Raw genomic sequence first — 20,000 nt, forward strand, 5'->3', positions numbered from 1 at the left:
CAAATCTATAAGATCCAATATTTGATCATGCATATGTGGACATTTTAAATTAAAAGGAGTGCCAGAAAGCCAACTAGGAATTCTAGGCTCCATTACCGTGCTAAATAAGTTCATTCGGTCCCAGTGCTCATCGAGAGTGTCACAGAAAAGGGAAACAGCGGTACAAAAAATAGATAATAACCCCCCCCCCCCAAAAAAAAAAAAAAAAAAAAAAGACTATCAAAGTAGGAAACAATTAGAAAATGACAAGCATCACCTGTGCCCATACCTAAAGGATGCCGAGTAACAGTGATAAATCCCACGGGTATTACAGTTCTCCCAAGTAGATTCGCTAAGGAACAGCTAAACCATCAGTCCGTAAGTAACAGTACATCACAAAATCAGATAGGTTTAATCATGGTAACCATAAAGCGACAAGTATAATAAGCCATTCGACAGAAGATTCACCAGATAAACTATGCATTAACGAAGCATAATTCAAGCTATAGCACCTCAATCGAGTGCCAGACGCTGACCCCGCGACCGTGGCCGCTGTCGGCCGAGGGCGCACGCCGGTAGGCATGCGCCCTCTCCGAAAAAATGCCAAATACAAAATCACCTTTTTAACTCCTAACTACAATGCCCATCCTTATCTATTCGAATATCGTCCTCTGCCACATCACCCGCCTCCTTCCCTCAACCCTGCTGCAACCCTACAATTTATGCACATTATAATGCCTGGGCTCATTATAATGAAGTGCGTATGTGCGCTCAGGCAGACACAGTTCAAATGTTTGTTGTCAAAAGTATGAGTGCATATGCACAAAATTTCACAGGGTTACATGTGCGCGTGTGCTTGTGTGTTTGTATACAAGAGAAACAATACACTTGCACATCTAAATTCATATACAGGCACAAATGCACGTATGCGGTCATGTGTGCAGGGCATGTGTGCACAGTTATGCTTGTCTAGGCGCAGAGACAAAATGTATGTGTATGTTCCCGTGTTTGTAAATGAGGGTATACACACATGTGTGTGTGCGTGTGTGTGTATGTATGTATGTGTATGTGTGTGTATATGTGTATATGTATGCATGTATATATGTTAATAAGTGTAATATATATATATATATATATATATATATATATATATATATGTATATATATATACATATGTATATATGTATATATGTATATATATATGTATGTATGTATGTATATATATATATATATATATATATATATATATATATATATATATATATATATATATATATATATATGCATGTGCGTAAGTGCAGCTATAATGCAAGTACAGGTCTATGCATTCATATATGGGTGGACACAAAAGTGTACTCATAAACTTATTTGCTTATACACATGTGCGTATGTACACATGTGTGTGTTCACGTATATGTAGGTGCGCATACATATATGTATGTGCGTGTCTATATATATTCCTGCATGTGCATGTGTGTAGTTGTGTACAACTGATCAGCTTATACAAAATGTAGGGTCATGAAAGTATTGTCAAACAGTGATAAATTAGAATTAGCTGAACTAACAAACAAAATAAATAAAAAGAAAAGAAGATGTATGGAAATTCGATACTCAAATAATAAATGAAACAGTACCAGCATGAAAAAAAATAAAATGAGACTCGGAATAGGGAGGAATCAAATGTATGCTATAAAGAAATTAGACGGAGAAGTGGCATATAACAAGAACGAAATTATAAGAATATTGAAAAACTTTTGCAGATATATATGCAACTCAAATGAATAGCCATCGATAGAAGCAAACGCGGGAACTAGAGACATACCTAACATCACAACAAAGGGAATAAAAAGAGTGCTTAAAGGCATGAAGAGAGGTAAAACACCAGGTGATGACAGAATTAGTATAGACCTTATAATTGCTGCGGGAAAAATTGCAACAGTGAAACTAGCCAATCTTTTTAACAAATGCCATCTCAACGGAAAAGTTCCGAAAGCATGGGAGAACGCAACAATTATTTTGATGCATAAAAAGGGGATAGAAATGATCTAACAAACTACCGACTCATAAGCCTCCTTTCAGTTACTTACAAACTGTTCACAAAAGTCATTACAACTCTGACAGTCTGGATTCTAACAAGCCCAGAGAACAGGCAGGCTTCCACAGTAGATTCTCAACTACAAACCAAATCTACACGCTCACACAAATAAGAGAAAAAAAAAATAAACGAATATAGGAAACTACGAAAAAGTATTTGACTCTGTAAAAATACCAGCAGTACTAGAAGCTATTCAAAGACAAGTAGTAGAGAAGGTATATTGTAAAATATTAGAAGATATATACGAAGGCGGGACAACAACCATCAAGTTCCGCACGGAAACCGTTAAAATACCAGTTCAAAATGGTTTTAGATAGGGTGACACCAAAACTGTTTACAGCTCGCCTTGAGGAAATATTTTAGAAGCTAAAATGGAACGGAACGGATATTAAAATAGATGAATACCTAAACAATCTAAGATTTGCAAACGATATTGTTCTTTTCAGTGAATTTGCAAAGTAAATGCATCAACTAATAAACAATTTGAATAGAGAAAGTCTGAAAGTCGGACTTAGGATGAACAGATCATGTTCAACATGATTATCAGAGTCCAATTCGAACAGATACTTGTACAAGGCGAAGCACTAGAGGAAGGACACAATTATATATATCTAGGGCAACTCTTACAGAGATACATCTGTAGCGAAGAGGAAATAAAGCGACACATCAGTCTAGGCTCGAGTGCCTTCAGCAGACACAGTAGCATACTAAGAGGCTACTTGCTATTATGTCTAAAAAGAAAAGTCTTTAAGCAGTGTGTCCTCCCAGTTATGACAGACTTCGACCAAATTACTAAAGAGGAAACTAATAAGTTCCCAGAGAGGGATGGAAAGGTTGATGCAGGAAATTAGCTAAGAGATTCGCTGAGGGTTACGTGGATCAAGGAATAGACAAAATTGAAAGATATGCTTATGAGCATCAAAATGAAGAAATGGCAATGGTCAGGTCATAAATGTCGGAGACAGGACGACAGATGGACAGACTAGGCTATAGAGGTCATAAAGAGGCCAAGGGCCAGACCAATGACAAGATGGCATGACAAAATAACGAAATATGGGGGCTGAGACTGGAACCAAAAATTGCAAGATAGACAAGGTTGGAAAATATTATAAGAGGCCTATGCCCAGCAGTGGATTGATTCAGGCTGATGATGATGATTATGTATGTATGTGTATGTGTGTGTGTGTGTATGTGTGTGTATATATATATATATATATATATATATATATATATATATATATATATTATATATACACAGAGAGATATGTATATATGTATGTATACATATATGCATATATATAAACACACGAAATTACACACATACACACACACTTACAAATCAAAGACTACACAGATATATCAACTTATATATTAGTGAGATAAAGTGAATGCTTCACAAACCACATGAGCCCTAAATTCACAGATCTGTCCCCGATTATATAAACAAATCATGTTGTATATTCAGTCACTGAATTGTTCACGCTCTGTGGTTTACTTCCAAACTGACTATCACATAAACCCGGCATAGCAAAAATATCTATACATATAATAGAATATCTCATCGCATCATTATGAAGAATTAATTTACACGGGTAAGCAGCGGTAATTGTAAGAGTGGAAATAACCTTGAACATTTTTCTTTTTTTTCTCTCTTTTCGTGTTACTTTTATAGTTCGATAGGCTGTGTATACCATTAATCATTATTCGTCGACCTTCATTACTGTTTTGTGACTAAACACAGACGTTGCCAGGGAGAGGTGATGGAAAACAGCCAAGTCAATTTGCAGGATTGGCGAAGTAAACATGCTCGCGAAAGTTTTAGTTTAGTTTAGTCCTTTATTTACCACCCTGGCTAACTGCACAGGCGTGGGCAAGCTGTGGTACATTTAATGCATGGTCATAACATTATATAGTGTTACATTTGAATTTTAGCCTATAACATTGCTATGAGTACTTATATCAGTTTAAGGAAAGGAACAATTGCACAGTCCTTTATCCACTCATCTGCCACGCCGGCATATAGCTTGGGCGTGGGAAAGCATTAATACATTTTATATTCGGTTATGTGATACTACATTCCAAATTTAGGATACAACATAAGTATATCTTCTAGGGCATCAGATGATATGAAGTAGTTACATAGTTCTCCGTACCTCATGCTAGGTGGCCTGAAAGGCTGTATCACATGGCACTCTGAGATATAATGTACAAGTGTTCGCTTATATTCTTCATTACACAGTTTACACTTAGTTTCTTCGACATTACAAACTGTACTGACCTGCCAATACAATCTATACCCAAGCCTGATTCTTGCAGTCACAACATCACACTGTCTTGTTCTTGTTTTATATAAACCATAGATGAAGGAATCTTGCCTAAACCGGTCATAGTGCTTTATGCTACAGCTTTCAGGGCGCTGAGAATTAATCAACTCAGTCAAGTCCTCTCTGAAGGAGGCTTTAATGATGTAGAAAATCCTAGAAAGAGGTATCCCAAGGTCTATGTCCACACTTTGTTTGTCACATGCTGACTTTGCTAGGCGATCAGCATGATCATGCCTAGGGATTCCAACATGCGATGGAATCCACACAAAACGTATATTATGGCCTCGTTCTTTTGCACGATACACGTTTATCCTGATGTCATTTGCAATATTTCCCGCACCTTTGTCTAGAGTGTTCAGAGCCTGGAGAGCACTCTGTGAATCGCAGAAAATGACCCCTGAGCCTTGTTTCAATAGAAATTCGGTGGCCATGAGTATTCCTGCCAACTCGGTTTGCATAGTGCTAGCCCAGTCATGAACCCTCCTACAATCCTGGTGCTGCAAAATATTGTTTTTATATACAACAAAAGCGCATCCTGCTCTGCACCCAGACTGCAAGGATCCGTCAGTGTAGCATTCATATACATTGGAAAGAGTGTCTAGATGCTCATTTATACTTGCAAGTGCATACTGTTTAAGTATAGCAGGGGGGGCACTGTCTTTTTTGGGGGCAGTCGTATAATATACACTTAGGTCCGACATTTTCCACGGTGGTACAGAACGTCCATGTAGGGTCTTAGTTATGGGAATGTTCAGCTGAGCTAAGTGTTTACACGTCACTTGTAACCATGAATTTGAGTATGAATCGGTGTTGTTATTCAAAGTTAGCTCTTCTATTCTGTGTTTTAGTTGTCTTTGGAACTCTGTACAATGGAGGGGTTCTCTAATTGATTTGACACTAAATGTGGTATTTATGTATAATATTCTTTCATAAACAGAAGGCAAATTAAGTTCTGTTCTCATATTCACAATCCTTGTTGTTCTAGGGGCACCAAGAATGATCCTCATGGCTTCATTTTGGACACTTTCTAGACTAGTCAACTCTGATTCCTTGAACGATACTAGGTGCAACGCATGGTAATCTATGACCGACCTTATGTATGACAAGTAAAAGATTCTCGCAATATTGACATTAATACCATGGTCTTTGCCGACAAGTGTCTTAAGTGGCTTCAGTCGCTCCCACAGCCTTTTCTTCAGGTTTCTAATGAACTCTGAATCATTAACAATCACCCCAAGGTATTTGTATTGATGGCAGAGATCTAGCTCAACGTCATCTATATGAAACCTTGGCAGAGGGATTGTCTGTGGGTTAAGTGCCTTTGTTTTTTCAGATGAAATTATCAAGCCACACTCAGTAGCCCTTGCAGAAAGTATATCTAGAATCTCTTGCATTCTCTCCTCGGATGAGGATTTAATACAAATGTCATCGGCATAGCAAATAATGGAGTCATTGCCTGCAAGTGGTATATCGCCCAGTAATCTATGCATTAGGATATTAAATAGCATGGGACTAAGTACGCCTCCCTGAGGTGTGCCGAGTTCAAATACTTTTGTATGAGTACTTTTAATGCCCCTGAAGAGAACCTGAGCCGATCGATTCGACAGATACATTTGAATCCATGTTAACAGTTTTCCCTGAATACCAAAGCTAGCTAGTTGTTCAAGGATAATTTCCCTGTTTGCAATATCAAAAGCAGATTTAAGATCAAGAAATACGGTTTGCATGCCTGGGTTTGAGTTTGTTAAGTACTCTGCAAAACAGTGCTGACTGCTACGCCCTGGGAGAAATCCATACAGTCTGGAGGATTAGCATTTATGCGATACATGAGCCTGTTCAGAATTATTCTCTCAAGTACTTTGCACAGACAGGAGGTCAAGGAAATGGGTCTGTATTTATCAGTATTGGGTTTGGGTATAGGAATGATTAAGCTTTTAGTCCAGGAGCTTGGGAGGATTCCTTGTGATAGGCTGAGTCTATACAGATGTAAAAGTGGGTTGCCTGGTACCTGAGCAATGTGACGAAGGACGCTGTAAGTAATGCCGTCCTCGCCAGGGGCGGTTGCCTTACCTTTCAGAAGGGCATTGCTCAGTTCCCACTCGGTTATTTCGACAAAGTCGGAGGGGTCAATAGCAGCACATGCTATTGCTATATTGAAATTTCTATCTATTTTCGACTTGTTGAGCTGATTTTTTATCCCTTGTGGAAGTGAGTGTACTTGAGAATTTCCTGCCCACCGCTCTAGCAGCATATTAGCCTGTTCCTGTGGACTGTGGAACTGCGGTGTTGTGAGGGCTTTACCTGTCAGTCTATTAATTTTTCTCCATACGTCAGCTATAGAAGTTTGACTATTGATACTTTGCAGAAATTGTTCCCAGTATATACTACGAATCTGAGTTTTTAAATCTCTGAATTCCTTGGTGGCTTTCATAAACTGCAGAAGATTATCTGTCGTCTTATTATCTTTATAGCAATTAGCAAGCTCCTGAACCCGTATATATTCCTTTGCCAGAATTGGGTCATTGATCCACCTCGGTGCATGGGAGGTCTGGGGCCTCTTTTTCTTTGAGAGTTTTCTTGAACAGACCCAAGTGTCATAGTAGTCAGTGACAACTTTGATTAGATCCTGAGAAAATTTCTCAACAGATGTTACTTCATAGGTGTTATACCAGTCATAGACCCGTGCCTTGAAGTGATGCTCCAGGCCCGGTGGGATAATTATTCGGAGCCTAGGTGATCTAGTGGCTGAATTGGTGTCTACAGTATAATCTGTTCGTATTGCAAAGTGGTCACTAACTAACTCTCGCACCAGTGAAGTACAGACATTACCATGAACTAAATTTTTGCCAAATACATAGTCTAATCTGCCACCTCCCAAATGAGTCTCTGCTTCTGTGTCATATACTGTCAGTGATCTACTATTGATAAAATGTTTGAATTCTTCTCCATTACTATTACGTTGGTTGTCTCCAAAGTGTGGATGCCTTGCATTGAAGTCGCCCATACATAACGTGCTTTGGTTGTGAAAATTGGGGAGAGAACTAGCCAGAAATTTGGAGTATCTGGCATATACATTATACAGTGAAAAATAGCCAGTGGCAGTCTGAATTTTTAAATGATGAAATTGAACATCAGTGTTCTCGGATTTTTTAACAAATTTATGTGGCAGTGCTACCTTCACATATGTCAACAATCCAGTCATGGCTGTATTCACATATGAATAGTATCCCTGAATTGCAGGTGCTATTTTCATCTTAGCAGCAGCAGCAAAAGGTTCTTGCACGCAAATAACATCAGTATTATATTTACGGATATAAAACTCTAGGTCATTCAGCCTAGGCTTTATACTACGCATATTCCATGATATAAATTTGATTGTCCGTTTATCCATAAGTGAGTAGTGTTCTATTAGGCAATCTGTACCTCATGCTGTTATATCCTCTAATATTACAAATTATAGATTCACATAAACATATAGCTTTATGATTGTGGATTTCATTACAGATGGTAGTCTTAAACATAAAAGTACTTTTAACCATTTCAAACATTTGATCTTAGCTTTGTTCCACTTCTCAGCACAGTCCCTCCGGTTGCTGTGCTAGGTGCACCTGGGGGGCTGGTTGCGTCACTGGACCCGATGTCACAGGGATCCTGATATTGTTCGTGGCGGCTGTCAGCGCTGACACGCCCACTCTGGTTATCAGCACTGGCGGTCTGACATCGGTTCTCCTCGTTCGTTTGTTTAGCACTAATGGTAACACGAGTATCACGGCACTGACAATCACTTTTATTTTTTTCCATTTCATTAATTAAGCAAGTGTTTTGTTCTTTCAGAACTTTTATTTCTTTTAAAAGTTCAAGCACTTTTATGTCGCCTTGGTCAGCTGGCGTGACGTCACTTCTGTCACATGGTTGTGCGGGGGATTCCCCCGCCTGGCCTGCGGTCATCCCTGCCTGAGGGTGAGGGACGGCTGCCTCGGCTGGCTCCCGGGGAGGGAGGGGGGGCGTGGTCTTTAATTCAGAGAGTAAGGCAGCTTTGACGCCCGAGTCACCCTCTGTGAGGATCAACATCATCTTGTTCACCTTCTCCGCCAGTTGCGCAAACATTTCGCGTAGTTCGGCGACCTCTGCACCCCCACTCGCCGGCAGCCGCGGGAAATCTCTGCGGTTGGTGACGTCACACAGGGCACGGGCAGGCGCTTCCCCGGCACCCTGTCCGCTGGTTGGGTTGGGAGGGTCGCGCTGGTCACTCGCGGTCGGTGCTGGGACCACAGGGGGTGGGGGGGGAGGGGCCAGGGCAGGGAGGCCCTTGCACCTCCAGTGCCAGGCATTCACACCTGTCATCCCACACCTGAAGCAGGATGGGACAAAAGCTGGTGCTTCTGCATTACTCTCTTCTGCTGTACTGCGAGGACACTCCTTGGCAGTATGTTGTTCTCCACATTCTGCGCAGCGCGCCTTGCCCTTGCAGTATTTAGCTACATGGCCACTTTCCATGCAGTTATAACAGATGACGGAGGATGCCCTCCACGGCCTCACGTGGCTGGCGGGTATGTACTTCCCAAAGAAGTGGTATGTACTGGGAGGGGGTTGCTCTCCTTTCCATATGATTCGTATACGGTTGAGTGGTTTCTTGTCTTTGTGCACTCGTATGGCTTTATGAACTCCTTCGAGTGCATACGCATGTTCAAGATCAAAATCCTTGTTGTAGTGGGTCACAAGGTATTCGTCATATTTCTCTTGCTTCTTGGGCTCATCACAAAGTTTGAAGATAATACCTCCAATTGATCCTTTAATAAGGTCGTCAACATATTTTCGCTGAGAGCGAGCGACGTACACATACGGCGAGGAGAGAGTGTCTCCTCGCACAAGGTCGAGGGGGGTACCCCCCTGGGCCCGAGAGTCGTTGCCGAGGTTCTGTAGCCATTTCAGTTTATCGTTTTTCGTGGTACTTTCAGGGAAAGCGAGGCGAAAATATTCACTTTTTGGTGCCAGTGGTCTCTTACCGGCATTGTTGAGCTTTTTTTTCTTAGTTTTCGACTTCACTAAAGTGAAGCCGTCACTTCCTTCCTGGGCATCAGGATCACCACCTTCAGCACCCGCCCGTTGCAAGGCAATGGATTCAGTGGGGCTATCCACTGAATTACAGACTGAAACTTCAGCCGCGGGAGGGGAGGGACAGTTATCCACCGTGTCCTCCCCCTCAGTGTTTACATTGCGGTGTCCCCCCATCGTGGGGGTGACCGCGTGACCGCCGCGCCTGGCCCGCCCTGCTCGCCCGCCTCGTGACAGGTGATATATAGCGCTCGGGACAACGGGGCACTCAGCTCTAACGGTTACCCCGGCAGTCCTTGGCACTCGGTAGAGAAATTATTTCAAATTTCTGTACAAACATAACTATTATCACAGCACTGATCTCATGTCACTGACTTGCGGGTTATATGAGCACCAAGAATTCATGAACCCCTTGTATAACTTCCTCATATATGATACCAGATATTCGTGTATATGGGGCAAGGGCACCGGAGCACGGGCACCACACGACCTCTCCGTATGAGGTCACGGTGTGTACTGCTCGCGAAAGTTATAGTGAAATTCAGTGTTAGAACACCGTAGATTTATGACAAGATTTAGATTTCAGATACTCAAAAAATAATGTTAATATTTAATGTATCACCAGATCCGTATAGTCATTAATATCAAATCAATTGTCACCATCTTCATGAGCAGTAACAACAGCATTGCAATTATTGTTATTATCATTAATGTCATTTTTGTAATTATTATTACAATTATAGCAAAATACAATCCATTGTGGTTATTATTATCATTATGATTATTATTCATATTATCAGTTTTATAATTCTTATTATCGTTATTATTCTTATCATTGTTATTACTATTTCCATCATTGTTATTACTATTGTTCTTTTATTATCATAATAATGAGTATTATTATTAATATTATTACTGTTGTTATCATTATTACTATTACTATCATCATTATTATCATTAATGTTGTTCTTGTTCTTCTTCTTGATATTATTATTATCATTGTCATATCATTATTATTATAGTTATTATTAATAAAATTTATATTATTATCAATGATAATAATATGATTATTTTATAACTATCATCTTTAACTACTATTTTTACCTTATTGCTGTCATAATTATCATTATTATTATCTTTATTTTGATTATCACTTCTCTCATCATTATTTTTAGAATAATATTTTCATTATCGTAGTAGTGATATTATCATTGTTGTAAATAATTTTCTCGCTAAGTATTTTAATTATTTTCAACACATTATCATTTTACTTATTATAGTTAATAACTGTGTTATTGTTGTGTTGTTATTATTGCTAGCGTAATTATAATCATCATCACTATCATTATTACTTATTATTATTATTATTATTATTATCATTATTACTTATTATTATTATTATTATTATTATTATTATTATTATCATCATAATTTTTTCATTATTGTTATCAGTAGTAATATTTTCAACACAGTATAATTATCATTAATATCGTCATTCCCCATGTTACACTTGTTATGTTGTGGTTGTTATATAATATTATTATAATTGTTCTATTGTTATTATTATTAATGTCATTGTCATTTTCATTGTTATTATTATCATTATCAATATTACTATTTACTTTTTATTATCATTATTATTGTTATGTTATTATTACTATTGTTATCATTATCATTATGATCACCATTATCATCATTATCAAACTCATTATTTTTGTTATTATTATTATTATTCTTATTATTATTATTATTATTATTATTATTATTATTATTATTATTATTATTATCATTATTATTATTATTATTATTATTATTATTATTGTTATTATTATTATTATTATTTTATTATTATTATTATTATTATTATTATTATTATTATTATTATTGTTACTATCATTATTATTATCAGTATTATTATTATTGTTCTTGTTGCAATTGTTATTATAATTAATATTATTAATTTTAATATTATCATTATTATTAGTGTTATATTTATTAGTGTTATATTATCAGTGTTATATTTGTCTTTATTTGTCTTTATTATTACTATTATCGTTATATTATTACTATTATTATTATTTAAAAAATATCAGTATTACTAATAATAGTAATGTTCATATTGTTATTAATATTATTATTATCCTTATTATTATCATAATTACAATCATAATTGCAATATTAATCATCATAATATTTTTTTCTGTATTATCAAATCTATTAAAATCATATTTTTATACCATTATTATTATTCATGATTTAGTTAATACTATTAAACATGCTCGTCGTGATTTTTCTCATTAGTCTTGTTTCCTATTATTATCATAATAATAATAATAATAATAATAATAATAATAATAATAATAATAATAATATTGTTATCATCAGCATCATCATCTGTATTATTCGTATCATTATTAATATTTTTCGTTATCATTATCATCATTCTTATTATTACTGTTATAATTTTTATTATCATCTTTATTATTATTGTTATCAAAATCATAATTATTGTCATTATTATTATTATTATTATCATTATCATTATATATTATATTTCTATAATGATAATATTCATAATAATAACAATAATAATTATCATAATTGCAATAAGTATTATCATTAATATCATTATTATTATTATTATCGTTATAATGATAATATTCATAATAATAACAATAATAATTATCATAATTACAATAATAATTATCATTGATATCCTTATTATCATTATTATCGTTATTATTATTATTATTATTATTATTATTTTCATAATTATCATTGATTATTATTGTTATTGTTATTACTATTATTATCATTATTATTATTATCATTGTAGCGAGGCATAAACCCAGTAGATATTAATGTGGGTGGTTGGTTTAAGCTCTCAACCATGAATATGGATTTTTATTCAGAAGAAGAATCATCTGCAGTGAATAGAAGTAAGATTTTAGGCATGGGAACAGTGAGTGTTGTGTATGGGTGTGAGAAGGGTGGAAGAAAATGCAGAGTGTGAGTGCTGAATGTTCGGTGAGTAAATGTGTAAATGTGGAAAGGGAGATGGCTTAGGCTGAGACGCTGCTGGACGCGGGAACCCAGGTATTGCAAAAGTTATGGTCTGTTCTAGAGTATCAGTTTAACATAGCCTGAATAATCTAGCCTTTTTACAGCCTCTCAGGGTGATATTAGAATAACCACCAGTGTTATGTTTAGGAGATCCGAGTTTGCTGGGGAGCAAGCAGCACTCACTAGGGAGTTTTACAGGTATTTCAGTCACGGGAAATTGTTACAGACGCGTGCATCACCAATTTAATTCAGCGGGGATAATGTACATAAAACCAACACCAGATGTACTTGCACAAAACATAAAAACGTAATTTTCCCTTAGTTGGCGTCCCGACTCCGTAAGTGTCGTCAGTATGAAACATTCGAGTCCCTAAGTTACATTATATATCTAACCCAAATAGATATCGATAGAGTTAAAATTGAAAGCTAATACTTGAGTAAACATACAAAATACAAGAAATAGCTTTTTAGATATAACCAAAAAGGAACAGAAAACACGAAGACTGCCACAACATCCACAATGTCAGGCTGGATGGTAGCGGATCCTCAAGCAGTGTTCCTCTTTTTCGCTTCGTCCTTATTAATTAACTTATTAAACATACAAAATACAAGAAATAGCTTTTTAGATATAACCAAAAAGGAACAGAAAACACGAAGACTGCCACAACATCCACAATGTCAGGCTGGATGGTAGCGGATCCTCAAGCAGTGTTCCTCTTTTTCGCTTCGTCCTTATTAATTAACTCTCAAGTCACAGGTGGCTATAATAAAAATGCCTGCAGGACTTACCCGCATGTGGCGAGGGGCGGCTGGACATAGCCATGAAACAAAGATAGGGATCTTGTGGATTTCACCGCGACCAGCGACTAGGGGGGTGGGGGGGAGTGATGGCATACTCAAGTAGAGATGGCGAGGCGCAAGGCGGGTGGATTCACACATGGGCACAGTGAGTGCACCCGCTTTGTTTGAAGATGTAGTGAAATGCACGGAGCAGCTTTACTTTCTTATTGAGCTTTTATTAGAGGCAATTATTTAAAACTTATTTCTGAACCTGTTGTACCTTGCAATGTCTTAATTAAGTTCTTTATTTCTCTTAAATCCTTAGCTCAATTAGATATCTAATTAACACACGGTGGCGAGCGTTAAACAAACACTTCTGAACTGGCAAGAATATTTTTTTATTAATTTCACATGTACACTTATATAATACTGCCCAAAAATATACCGACAGCTAATACTTATCTCTGGTTTTCCACAAATGTCGAACACAACACGGGAGCGCTCAGGGCTGGTCCCGGCCTCTCTGTCTAGAGGGGTTGCTATCTCCTTAGGTCACCTTCTTGGCGGGACCCAAGACATGCAAATTGTTGTGTACTAATTTAAGGTCTTGTTCGGTAGTTTAGCGTAAACACAAGCGGGCTAATCCCTCTGTTTAGATATCTCTTGCGTAAACATAAGATTTTAGTTTTATTTATTTAATAAAAAAGGGTAGCTTTTATTTATAGTGTATTTTAATCAAAACGTCATCGGCGTGTCCGTCAGATCTGCGACACAGAAGTGGAGCCCGGGACACCTCGTCCAGGACAAAAGCAGCGTCACAGTGTTCCCCACATCATTTATTCATCCTCAGGTTATCGGCGGGAACCAGGGGGCGGTATTCACAAAAGGTCTTAGACTCCGAAATCAGTCTTAGGTAAAAAGAGACAAATAGACTTTGGAGGCCAATTCTGATTTATTGTCAACCATTAATTGATGCGTTTTCTATATATTTACAGCAATTTCTTTTCGAAAATACAAATGGCACCAAGCGGCTTCACAGCTGATGTAATGCCAACAAACCTATGGTTGTGCAAATTTTAGATGAGTATCTCAAATGTGTAATATTATTCTTATTACAATCATAATAATGATAGTAATAATTATCATTATTATCTTTATTATTTTTTGTTATGATTATCATCGTTGTTCTCATAAAATTTTAAATTATTATCATTATTTTTTTTATTTTTACTTATCATTATGAACATTATCATTGCTATTATCATCATCATTTACATTATTATAATAATTATTATTATCATCATCATCATCATCATTATTATTATTAATATTGTTGTTGTTGTTTTAATTATCACCATTATTATTATTATCACCATTAGTATTATTACTTTTTTATTATCATTGTCATTTTTATTATCATTATTAATATTACTCTTATTTATTTAATACAATTTATATTATGATTAATATTACTATATTCATCATTATTATCATCATTATTTTCATTATTGTGAGAGGATTATTATCATTATTATTATTATTATTATTATTATTATTATTATTTTCATAATTATTATCATCATCCCTATAACTATTATTAACCCCATTTTCATTATTATCATTATAATATCAATGATAATTATTATCATTATGATTATTATTATTTTTATTAATTTCATTATCATTATTATGAGAAAAAATAATATTAATAATATTGATAATAATATGATTATTATTATTGCCAGTATCATTATTATTATTATTATTATTATCATTATGATTTTTATTAATATTATTATTTTTATTGCAGTTATTATTACTTTCTTCATTATTATTAACATTATCATTAGTCTTATCATTATTAAAATCATTTTAATATTATCATTATCATTATTAATATAATAATAATTATTATTATCATTATCATTGCTATAATAAAAATGCCTGCAGGACTTACCCGCATGTGGCGAGGGGCGGCTGGACATAGCCATGAAACAAAGATAGGGATCTTGTGGATTTCACCGCGACCAGCGACTAGGGGGGTGGGGGGGAGTGATGGCATACTCAAGTAGAGATGGCGAGGCGCAAGGCGGGTGGATTCACACATGGGCACAGTGAGTGCACCCGCTTTGTTTGAAGATGTAGTGAAATGCACGGAGCAGCTTTACTTTCTTATTGAGCTTTTATTAGAGGCAATTATTTAAAACTTATTTCTGAACCTGTTGTACCTTGCAATGTCTTAATTAAGTTCTTTATTTCTCTTAAATCCTTAGCTCAATTAGATATCTAATTAACACACGGTGGCGAGCGTTAAACAAACACTTCTGAACTGGCAAGAATATTTTTTTATTAATTTCACATGTACACTTATATAATACTGCCCAAAAATATACCGACAGCTAATACTTATCTCTGGTTTTCCACAAATGTCGAACACAACACGGGAGCGCTCAGGGCTGGTCCCGGCCTCTCTGTCTAGAGGGGTTGCTATCTGCTTAGGTCACCTTCGTGGCGGGACCCAAGACATGCAAATTGTTGTGTACTAATTTAAGGTCTCGTTCGGTAGTTTAGCGTAAACACAAGCGGGCTAATCCTTCTGTTTAGATATCTCTTGCGTAAACATAAGATTTTACTCTTATTTATTTAATAAAAAAGGGTAGCTTTTATTTATAGTGTATTTTAATCAAAACGTCATCGGCGTGTCCGTCAGATCTGCGACACAGAAGTGGAGCCCGGGACACCTCGTCCAGGACAAAAGCAGCGTCACAGTGTTCCCCACATCATTTATTCATCCTCAGGTTATCGGCGGGAACCAGGGGGCGGTATTCACAAAAGGTCTTAGACTCCGAAATCAGTCTTAGGTAAAAAGAGACAAATAGACTTTGGAGGCCAATTCTGATTTATTGTCAACCATTAATTGATGCGTTTTCTATATATTTACAGCAATTTCTTTTCGAAAATACAAATGGCACCAAGCGGCTTCACAGCTGATGTAATGCCAACAAACCTATGGTTGTGCAAATTTTAGATGAGTATCTCAAATGTGTAATATTATTCTTATTACAATCATAATAATGATAGTAATAATTATCATTATTATCTTTATTATTTTTTGTTATGATTATCATCGTTGTTCTCATAAAATTTTAAATTATTATCATTATTTTTTTTATTTTTACTTATCATTATGAACATTATCATTGCTATTATCATCATCATTTACATTATTATAATAATTATTATTATCATCATCATCATCATCATTATTATTATTAATATTGTTGTTGTTGTTTTAATTATCACCATTATTATTATTATCACCATTAGTATTATTACTTTTTTATTATCATTGTCATTTTTATTATCATTATTAATATTACTCTTATTTATTTAATACAATTTATATTATGATTAATATTACTATATTCATCATTATTATCATCATTATTTTCATTATTGTGAGAGGATTATTATCATTATTATTATTATTATTATTATTATTATTATTATTTTCATAATTATTATCATCATCCCTATAACTATTATTAACCCCATTTTCATTATTATCATTATAATATCAATGATAATTATTATCATTATGATTATTATTATTTTTATTAATTTCATTATCATTATTATGAGAAAAAATAATATTAATAATATTGATAATAATATGATTATTATTATTGCCAGTATCATTATTATTATTATTATTATTATCATTATGATTTTTATTAATATTATTATTTTTATTGCAGTTATTATTACTTTCTTCATTATTATTAACATTATCATTAGTCTTATCATTATTAAAATCATTTTAATATTATCATTATCATTATTAATATAATAATAATTATTATTATCATTATCATTATTTTTCTTATTATTATGTTTGTTATCATTATCATCATCAGGATTATCATTATTATTATCATCACTTTAGTTCTGCTTATTCTTTTCCATGTACACAATTTTCCTTAATTCACTGTCAACATTATCATTCTTATTATTATTACTAATATAATTTTTATCATTGTTATCATTAGTTTTACTATTGCTTTTCTTACTAGTATTTTCAATATTTATTATAATCTCTATTATCATTGTTATAATTATCATTAGCACTATCATTATAATTTTCTATTACTATTATTACTATTATAATTATTATTTTAATTATAAATTTCCTCTTATTGTTAATATCATTCTCATTATTTAATCTTTATTATTCTTATTCTTCTTCTTCTTCTTATTATTATTATTATTATTATTATCATTATCCTTGTTATTATTATTGTTAACATTATTTGTTTAAATATTATCATTATTAATAACATTATATTTATCATTATTAGTTTCGTTATCATTATTATCGTTATTTCCCTTATTACTTTTGCTATTGTTATTATCATTAAAATTATTATTATTATTGCTATCAATATTATTATTGTTATTATTATTATTGCCATCAATATTATTATTGTTATTATTATTATTACTGTTATTAATGTTATTATTGTTGTTATTATTATTATTGCTATTGATATTATTATTGTTATTATTCTTATTACTGTTATTAATATCATTATTGTTTTTAGTATTATTATCATCTTTATCTTACTTTCATAATTATCATTATATTAACAGTATTATTTTTATTATTGTTATTATTATTATCATCTTTATTATTTCTTCTGTTATTATCACTTTGAATATTATCATTTCCATTGTAATCATTATTATCATGATCAGTACTATCATCATCAATTTTTATATTTAACTTTATTTTCTCTATAATATTCTGTATACTTGTTGTTATTATTATTGAACATACTATTTTCAGTGGTTTTTTTATTTTATTATTATCGATTCATTATTTTTAATATCATTAATTATTCATATTATCATTATTATTATCATTATCTTTTACTCTATCATTATTAATAATATCACTGATGATCTCATGTTTATGACAAATTTTTATTCTTTATGACATTGATGTGATTACAATTATCTTTATGATTATTATTCAAATTATTAATGTTCATTGATTATATTAATGTGATCAAAATTTTCATTATTTTTATTATTTTTATTGTTGATGTTGTGTCTCTTTTTAGTATTACAAGTAATGTTTCTATTATTGTTATTTTTATTATCATCCTTATTATTATTATCATTCTTATTATCATTATCATTTTTATTGTTTTAGGTGTTATTCTCATCATCAATATTATTATTATCATTATTATTATTATCATTATTTTCATCAATATTGTTAAGATTATCATTATTATTATTATTATTATCAGTATTGTTCACACAGTTACTATCAATATCATCATTAGTATTTCTATAATAATCATTATAATCATGGTTAATATTATCATCATTATTATTATCAGTATAATTGTTACTGATATTATCATCATTAGTATTAGTATTTACATTTACATCATTATCATCATATTCATCTTGATATTTCCTATTTTATTATTCTTATTATTATTAATATAATTTGTTTTATATCTTTTTATTAGCGTACCATTATTGATTATTATTATTATTATTATTATTATTATTATTATTATTATTATTATTATCTTTGTTATCATTATTATTATTATTATTACTATCCTTATCATTATTATTACAATTACAGTTGCTGTTATTTTTATGATTATTATTACTATTATTATAGTTTTTTTTATCATTATCATCATAGACATTATTTACATTATCATCATTATCATATTTTTTCTTGCTATTATTATTATAATCATTGTAATTGTTTTTATTGTTGTTATTGTGGTTTTAATATTTAGTATCATAATTATAATTGTCCTATACATCATTATTATTATCATCATATATATCATTATTATAATTATTATTACAATTATTATTATGGTAATTATTATTCATTATTGATATTGTTATTAACATTCGCACATAAATATTTTATTATTATCATCCTAATGATTACCCTTATTATCCTTATTTGTTATTTGTTTTTGTCATCATTATTATTATTATCACAGTTATTATTTTCATTATTTGTGGCATTATTTTTCTAAGCATTATTATTATTATTTTTGGTAATTTTATTGTTATTGTTATTATGATTATCATCGTGATTATGAATTTAAACTTTCTTTTCATCATTACTTTTATTAGTGGGATTGTTACTTTTATCACTATTAGTATCATTATTGTTAAATTTGAACGATCTTATCATCATTTTGTCCTTATTATTTAATAATATTATCATTATAGTTATTTTCACTATTTTTATCATTATTTTTTATTATCATTATTATCATTATCGTTCTTATCATTGATATTATTGTTATTGTTATCATTATTATTATCATTATCATTGTTATTATTATTATTATTACTATCATTATCATTGTAATCACCGCTATTCCTATTATAATTATCATCATTATGGATATTATCATTATTTTTTGTTATCATTATCATTACCATTATTCCATTACTATTGTTGTTATTATCATTATTATTATTATTATTATTATTATTATTATTATTATTATTATTATTATTATTATCATTATTACTATTATTGTCATTATTGATATCATTTTAATACTGTCATCATCAATAGTTTTATTATTTTCATTAATATTATTGTTGTTAATATCATTATTATCATTATCATTATCATTATCATTATC

This window comes from Penaeus chinensis, chromosome 9 (assembly GCF_019202785.1).
Source record: "Penaeus chinensis breed Huanghai No. 1 chromosome 9, ASM1920278v2, whole genome shotgun sequence".
Lineage (NCBI taxonomy): Eukaryota > Metazoa > Arthropoda > Malacostraca > Decapoda > Penaeidae > Penaeus > Penaeus chinensis.